Here is a 7,321-nt window from a genome sequence, read left to right on the forward strand (position 1 = left end):
AGGAGTAACCTAGAAGGATTGCTTCATCTGATTTTGCATCAAATTTACCAAGTTTTTCTTTGCCATTATTTAATACAAAACATCGGCAACCAAAAACATGAAAATAGGCAATATTTGGTTTTCTTCCTTTCCAAAGTTCATAGGGGGTTTTCTTTAAAAATTGTCTTATTAAAGCACGATTTAAAATGTAACATGCTGTGTTAATAGCTTCCGCCCAAAAATATTTTGGAAGGTTGCTTTCACAGAGCATGGTACGGGCCATTTCTTCTAAGGTTCTATTTTTCCTTTCAACTACCCCATTCTGTTGGGGTGTCCTAGGAGCAGAGAAGTTGTGGCCAATTTCATTTTCATCACAAAAATTTTCAAAGTCATGATTTTCAAATTCTGTTCCATGATCACTTCTAATATTTTGAATTGAAAACCCTTTTTCATTAGTGACTTTTCGATGAAATTTCGTGAAAATTTGAAAAATTTCATTTTTGTGAGCTAAAAAGAAAATCCAAGTAAAACGAGAGTAATCATCAATTAATACAAATCCATATTGTTTTCCTCCTAGACTAGTGGTTTTAGTTGGTCCAAATAAATCCATATGTAAGAGCTCTAAAGGTCTAGAAGTTGAAATAGTATTTTTGGATTTAAATGATACTCTAGTTTGTTTACCTAATTGGCATGCATCACAAATTCTATCCTTTTCAAAATTCAATTTTGGCAAACCGAGAACTAAATCCTTTTTGATTAATTTTGAAAGAGAATGCATGCTAATATGTGCAAGTCTACGATGCCACAGCCAACTAGTCTCATTTATTTTAGTATTTAAGGAAACTAGGCATTGCATGTCTAATTTAGTTAAATCATTCAAGTCTACCATATAAACATTGTCATGCCTATGTCCTATAAATTTAATGCCATCGTTAATAGGACTCGTCACAATGCAAACAGATGATTCAAAAACTACTTTATACCCTTTATCACAGAATTGACTAATGCTAAGTAAGTTATGCTTTAAACCTTTAACTAGTAAAACATTTTCAATGTATTTGGAGGGAGTGATACCAATGTTACCTATCCCGATGATCTTTCCTTTGCCATTATCTCCAAAGGTGACCATCCCTCCATCCTTAGCATCAAGCATGATGAATTGTGATTCATCACCAGTCATGTGTCTCGAGCATCCGCTGTCAAGATACCATTTTCTGTTTCCTTCTTGGGATGCTAGACACACCTGCAAGCACAGATCAAGTTTCTGTCTTAGGTACCCAAGCTTTCTTGGGTCCTTTCAGGTTAGTCAGAATGGTTCCTTTTGGAACCCATATTTTCTTTGTGTTTGCATATTTGTTAATAAGACATGTGTATGATTTATGTCCTATTCTTCCACATTTAAAACAAGTAATATTTGTAGGCTTTTTGCTTGAATAATTTGCATAAATATCCTTCAAAAATTTTTGTTTCTTCAGGGGTTTATAACCAAGTCCAGCCTTATCATATATAGCTTTCTGATTATCAAGGATCATATTTAGCTTGTTTGAACTTAAGGTGAACTTATCTACTATAGATTTCAGCCTGTTAATTTCATCCTTAAAGTTTTGATTTTCTTGAATCAATGTGAATTTTTCAATTGAAAGAATTTCAGCTTGTTTCACTAAGGACTGATTTTCCAATTTCAGCTCTTTGTTTTTCTTCCCTAGTTTCTTTAATTCATCAATTGAATCATAGAATGCTTCATGCAATTCTTCAAAAGTAAATTCACTAGTGGATTCGGAAGTTACCTCATTTTCATGTGCCATCAGGCACAGATTGGCTTGTTCGGTTGAGGTTTCCTCGTCGGAGCTTGAGTCATCACTTGCACTCCAGGTCGCCATCATTGCCTTCTTTTTGAATTTCTTTGGACCTTTCTTCAATTGAGGACATTCGGATCTGAAATGTCCTGGCTTCTTGCACTCGTAGCATATAGGGGTTTGATCTTTCTCCTTTTCTATGCTTTGATCCTCTTTTGTAAATTTTTTCTCATCCCCTGTTTCCTTTTTCTTAGAAACTTCTTGAATTTTCGGGTGATGAGAGCCATCTCCTCATCCTGATCTTCATTTTCAGAGTCATCTGTTTCATAATCAGGTGAAGTTATGGATTTGAGGGCAATGGTTCTTTTCTTTTTGATTTCATCCTCTTGATGTTGCATCATGCTAAGTTCATGAGTCATCAAGGATCCAAGAAGCTCTTCTAGAGGTAGAGTGTTCAAGTCCTTTGCTTCTTGGATGGCAGTCACCTTGGCTTCCCAAGTTCTTGGCAGTGACCTGAGAATCTTCCTTACAAGTTCACTGTTAGTATAAGATTTGCCAAGACTCTTTAAACCATTGATTATATCAGTAAAACGAGTAAACATAGCAGTTATGGACTCATCATGCTCTATTTTGAACAATTCATATTTATGTACAAGCATGTTTATTTTAGACTCTTTTACTTGATTTGTTCCCTCATGGGTGACTTCTAACCTATTCCATATTTCTTTAGCAGATGCACAAGTAGAAATGCGATTAAATTCACTAGCATCTAGTGCACAATAAAGAACATTCATAGCTTTGGCATTTAATTGTGCCAATTTCTTGTCAACCTCATCCCATTCTTTCTCGGATTTGGTTGACTCCTCACCATCTATAATCTTGGTGGGTGTGTGAGGACCATTCACTATGATACTCCACATATCATAGTCGAGTGCTTGTATGAAAATCTTTATCCGAGCTTTCCAATAGGTGTAATTAGACCCATTGAAAAGTGGAGGTCGGTTTGTTGATTGCCCCTCGGCCAGAGAAGTTCCAACATGGGTTGCCATAGATCTTTTGGCTCTTTGATTGTTAGATCAAAGAAGGACTAGAGCACTGGCTCTGATACCACTTGTTGCCCAGCTATGCAACCCAAGAGGGGGGGTGAATTGGGTTTCTAAAAATTTTAAGCCCAACAGATAACTTATGAAGAACAAAACAATGGCTTTAAATCAATATTAATTAACTAAAGCAGTATTGCAAGGATATAATAAAGAAATAAGATAAAGCGATAAAGCACACCACAAACACAAGGATTTATAGTGGTTCGGTGCTAACCTTGCACCTACGTCCACTCCCCAAGATCCCACTTAGGAATTTTAATCCACTATCCTTTGTATTCAACCCGAATACAAAACGTCGGAAACTCCGACACTAGCTATCCCAAGCTAGAATACAAGACGTCGGAAACTCCAACCCTAGCTATCCCAAGCTAGAACACTTGTTTCCCGGGTACAAGCAAACCCAAAACACTCCGATTTCAGGTTCGGATCAACCTTTCCTTGTTTTGGAAATCCTCCAAAAACAAGAGCAAAAACTCACAAAGAGTAAGAATATTTAGAGCACAGATGAATACAATAACAGCTCCTTAAATGAGCAAATATAACAATAAAAGCTTTACTCAAATGAAGAACCCCTTCTTCAGATTTTCTCAAGATGAATGAACGGTTGAACGCTTGAGAAGAGGTTGATTGTTGATTGAAGATCTCTTGAAAGCTTTGAACGATCTCTAGATCAAGGTTGAAAACAATCGACTTGAAAGATTCTCTCTTTGAATGCTCTTGCTTTTCTTTTTCACAAACTCTCTTGAATATTGTGGATCCTCTCTCTTCTTCTTGAATATTTCGTTGATCTCAGATTTAGGATCCTTTCTTCTCTTTTGATCTCACGTTTGATCTCCCGATTTTCACACTTTTTCTTTGCAATTTGATCTGCTATTTAATCTGCAATTTCCTTTCACCATTTTAAGCATTTTATGGCATTAGTAGCAAGAGAAAATAATTTAGGCAGATAAAGAGCCGTTAGAGGACTTTTAGGAAGCATAAAAGGCAATTAAAACGGGCAAAAAAATAGCCGTTGCTGACATTTCCCGTCGCAGGGGTCGACTCATGAGTCGACTGATGCATCAGGAGTCGACTCATGAGTCGACTTCTGTTGCAAAGATCAGAAACTTGGATTTCTGGATTTTTTGGCCCAAATCAGCAGAGGTCGACTCATGAGTCGACTCATGCCTTGTGGGTCGACTCATGAGTCGACTCACAGGTCGTGCCAAGCCAAAAATCCAGCGTGCCATGGGAATTTTTTGCGTGCCATTCAGCTCATAGTGCCATGAGTTGACTCATGAGTCGACTCATGCACTTCAAACCTTCATAACTTCAAAAATATAAGTCCAAACACAATGAAATTTTCATCAATAGATTTCAAATCATTTGTTCTACCAAATGGTACTATCAAATCAGGATTTTAGTGAAATTACAATTTTGCCCTTGAAGAGCACAAGGACTTTTTCAATTGTTTGTATCCCTTCAATCTGTTTTGTAATCATCAAAATCAATCTAGGAGCAACAAATATGTTCATACATACATCCATATAAAAGTGATAGAGACTTATCAATCATAAAACCACATGCAATCAATTTATTTCTAAAATAAATCACATAGTAGTTTTATCATCCAATGCTAATGATATAAAAGAAATCAAAATTTTTGCTAGCAATAAATACATTATAACAGTCTCTTAAGTATCAAACTAAATCTAGATGGTAATCATAGAGAATAGGTGCCCATTGCCATAGCAGCAACTCTTATCCTGTTGCCAACCTGAAAGGTTGCTTTCACCTTCCCTCAGTTTTCTACTTTCTCTTAGATCCTACATTGAAGTACTCAAATGAATACTAGAATCAAAATTTATAACCCAACTAGAAGTAAAAAAAAATCATAAGGTTACTTTCAATAATGAGTAGATCAGACATATCTTCTTAAGGTGTGTCCTCTTTTCTTTCTTTAGGCTCTCTAGATATATAGGATAGTTCCTTTTAGTGGCCATCAACATTGCAGAGGAAACATTTTTTCTTGTCAGTAGCCTTCTTAGGAGCTTCATCCTTTGGTTTGCTCTCGAACTTCTATTTCTACATGGACTTCTTCTTCTTCTAAGTAAACTCTTTTAGAAGTATAAATCTGCTCTACAGTGAGAACCGTGCCTCTTGAATTCTTCAAGGTCCCTTTAATAGTCACCAACATGTTCAATAGCTTAGCCAAGGTGCAATCAATCTTATTCATATGGTAGTTTACTATAAACTGCTCAAATGAACTAGTAAGGGATTGCAAGATCAAATTTATTGATAATTTCTTATGCATGATCATGTCGAGCTTCTCAAGCTCCTCCAAATCTTTAATTATTGTCAAATAATGATCATGGACAGATTGTCCTTTAGTTAATCATTAGATAGTTTCATAACATAGGGATATCTTGATCGAGTACATAACTAATCTTAACTTTTCATAACTTAAAACTATTTTAGATTCCTAAGCCAGTCTTCATAATTCGTTCAGTTAGACAATTGGTTTCAAGTATGTGAACTAAAGGGTTGAAAGCAAACATTTTCTAGTAGAGAGAAGAAGATTCTAATCAGACTTTTATATTTGACTTTTAATTTACTTAGGATCTTTTAAAACAAACATTCTTTCCACTATTTTCTCGAATCATTTACACTCCTCGGATAGAGAAATGGAACCCCTTCACAACTAGGTTTCAAGTGGGTACTGTGGTTCCACCAATCTATGTGCACCTCATCTGACAGTTATTAGTGACATGTAAACTAATGAGTGGATAATTTTTATCTAATACTTCTTAAATATGTTGCAGCGATAACTAGTCTCTAAGTTATGTAGGCTTCACCTGACTGTTATTGATCTCATTTCTTAGTTAAGTTAGATCCATCATTCAACACATAGATAAAGTCATTATTGAGTCTCTCACCTAACAGTTATTGGGTCCAATCTCATCTTTATTTCATAGCATCTTATGTTAATAGAGTGATTATGTCTTTTCGATGCAGCTGAACTACTGTAATCAGTCGAAAACAATCAACACTAATAAGACGCCTGCACATCTACAATGGTGGAAGATCACTAGACTTAATATGTGTGAGAAGATTTAATTTAGATCTCATCTAATTAATTATCTACATCTCATATAAACAACTAATCTTAATGGTATGGGTAGAGCACCAATCACCAAGCACCCAATTCAACACTAATCAACCAAATTGGCTAGAAAAGTGAAGATTGATGGGAGGCTCTTCGTTGGAATTGCAACGATCCTAATTAGGTAATCATCGCACTATGGCTTATCTTGTATACCAATTGATTAATCAATTTCAATTTGATTAATTTTAGTGATTTAGGCTTGAGCCACTGAGCTGCAATCGGATCTTTGGGTTAATCAATTTAAAACATATAGATGTTAATCGATTTGATCATCTATAACTATTGATTTGATCTCGAGCATCTTTGATCTGATTGTAATCAACTCCTTGACCCATCATGATCAACTGTCCTTCTTGATTTGAGTCCATTAAGTACTAATTGAAAATTCTAGTTGTAATCACATTGCAGACCTAATTTGTCCACCCGTGACTAACCCTTTATGCATAAATATAAAAATTCTAGTTCTAGATAATTTCAGATCTAATGCATGAATCATTAAAAGTAAATTTAGGTCTTGAAATAAAATTTTAGATCTAAAAACATCACATCATACATATCATATATGAAAAAATAAAATCAGATCTAAAAATTTTAGATTAATATATACAATAAAAAATTTTCAAAATTATTCTAGGACAACATTTGCAACATAATGGGTTAACGCTATACTAGGACAATCTTATGTCAAAATGATGTCAAAAGTAATCATAAAATTTAGATCTAATAGCAACAACATCTCATGTATAGAAGAAAAATCAGATCCAAAAATTTTTGATTAATCATATCATCAAATGATTTTCAATCATCATTCTAAGATAACTTTTTCAGCATAACATATCCCACCGTTATGTCAAGACAACTTTATATCAGAATGATGTTGAAAAGCAATCAAAAAATTCAGATCTAAGAACAATAAATTTAGATTTCAGGTCTAAATCCTAATCTCATACAAATGAAGGTGGCTCTAATACCACTGTTAGAAAAGCTGACATTTTTCATGCATGCTGATTTTAAAACAAAAATGCAGTAAAATAACACAAATTAAAATACTTTTAATCAGAGAGGCATGCATAAGATCTCATCTATTAAAACATCTAACAGGATCTTCATATAAATGATAAGATTCAGATCTAAAATTATAAAAGAGGAAGATATGATCTTCATCTTGTACGGGTATATCTTTACCATGATTTGATGATCCGTGGATGTCTTGAAGATTTCTCTGAAGCCACATATGCATCCAACCTCTATCGGTATTCACACGAGGCTAATCTAATCAGAAGATCTTAATCTCACCA

The sequence above is a fragment of the Elaeis guineensis genome, chromosome 3 (assembly GCF_000442705.2).
Source record: "Elaeis guineensis isolate ETL-2024a chromosome 3, EG11, whole genome shotgun sequence".
Lineage (NCBI taxonomy): Eukaryota > Viridiplantae > Streptophyta > Magnoliopsida > Arecales > Arecaceae > Elaeis > Elaeis guineensis.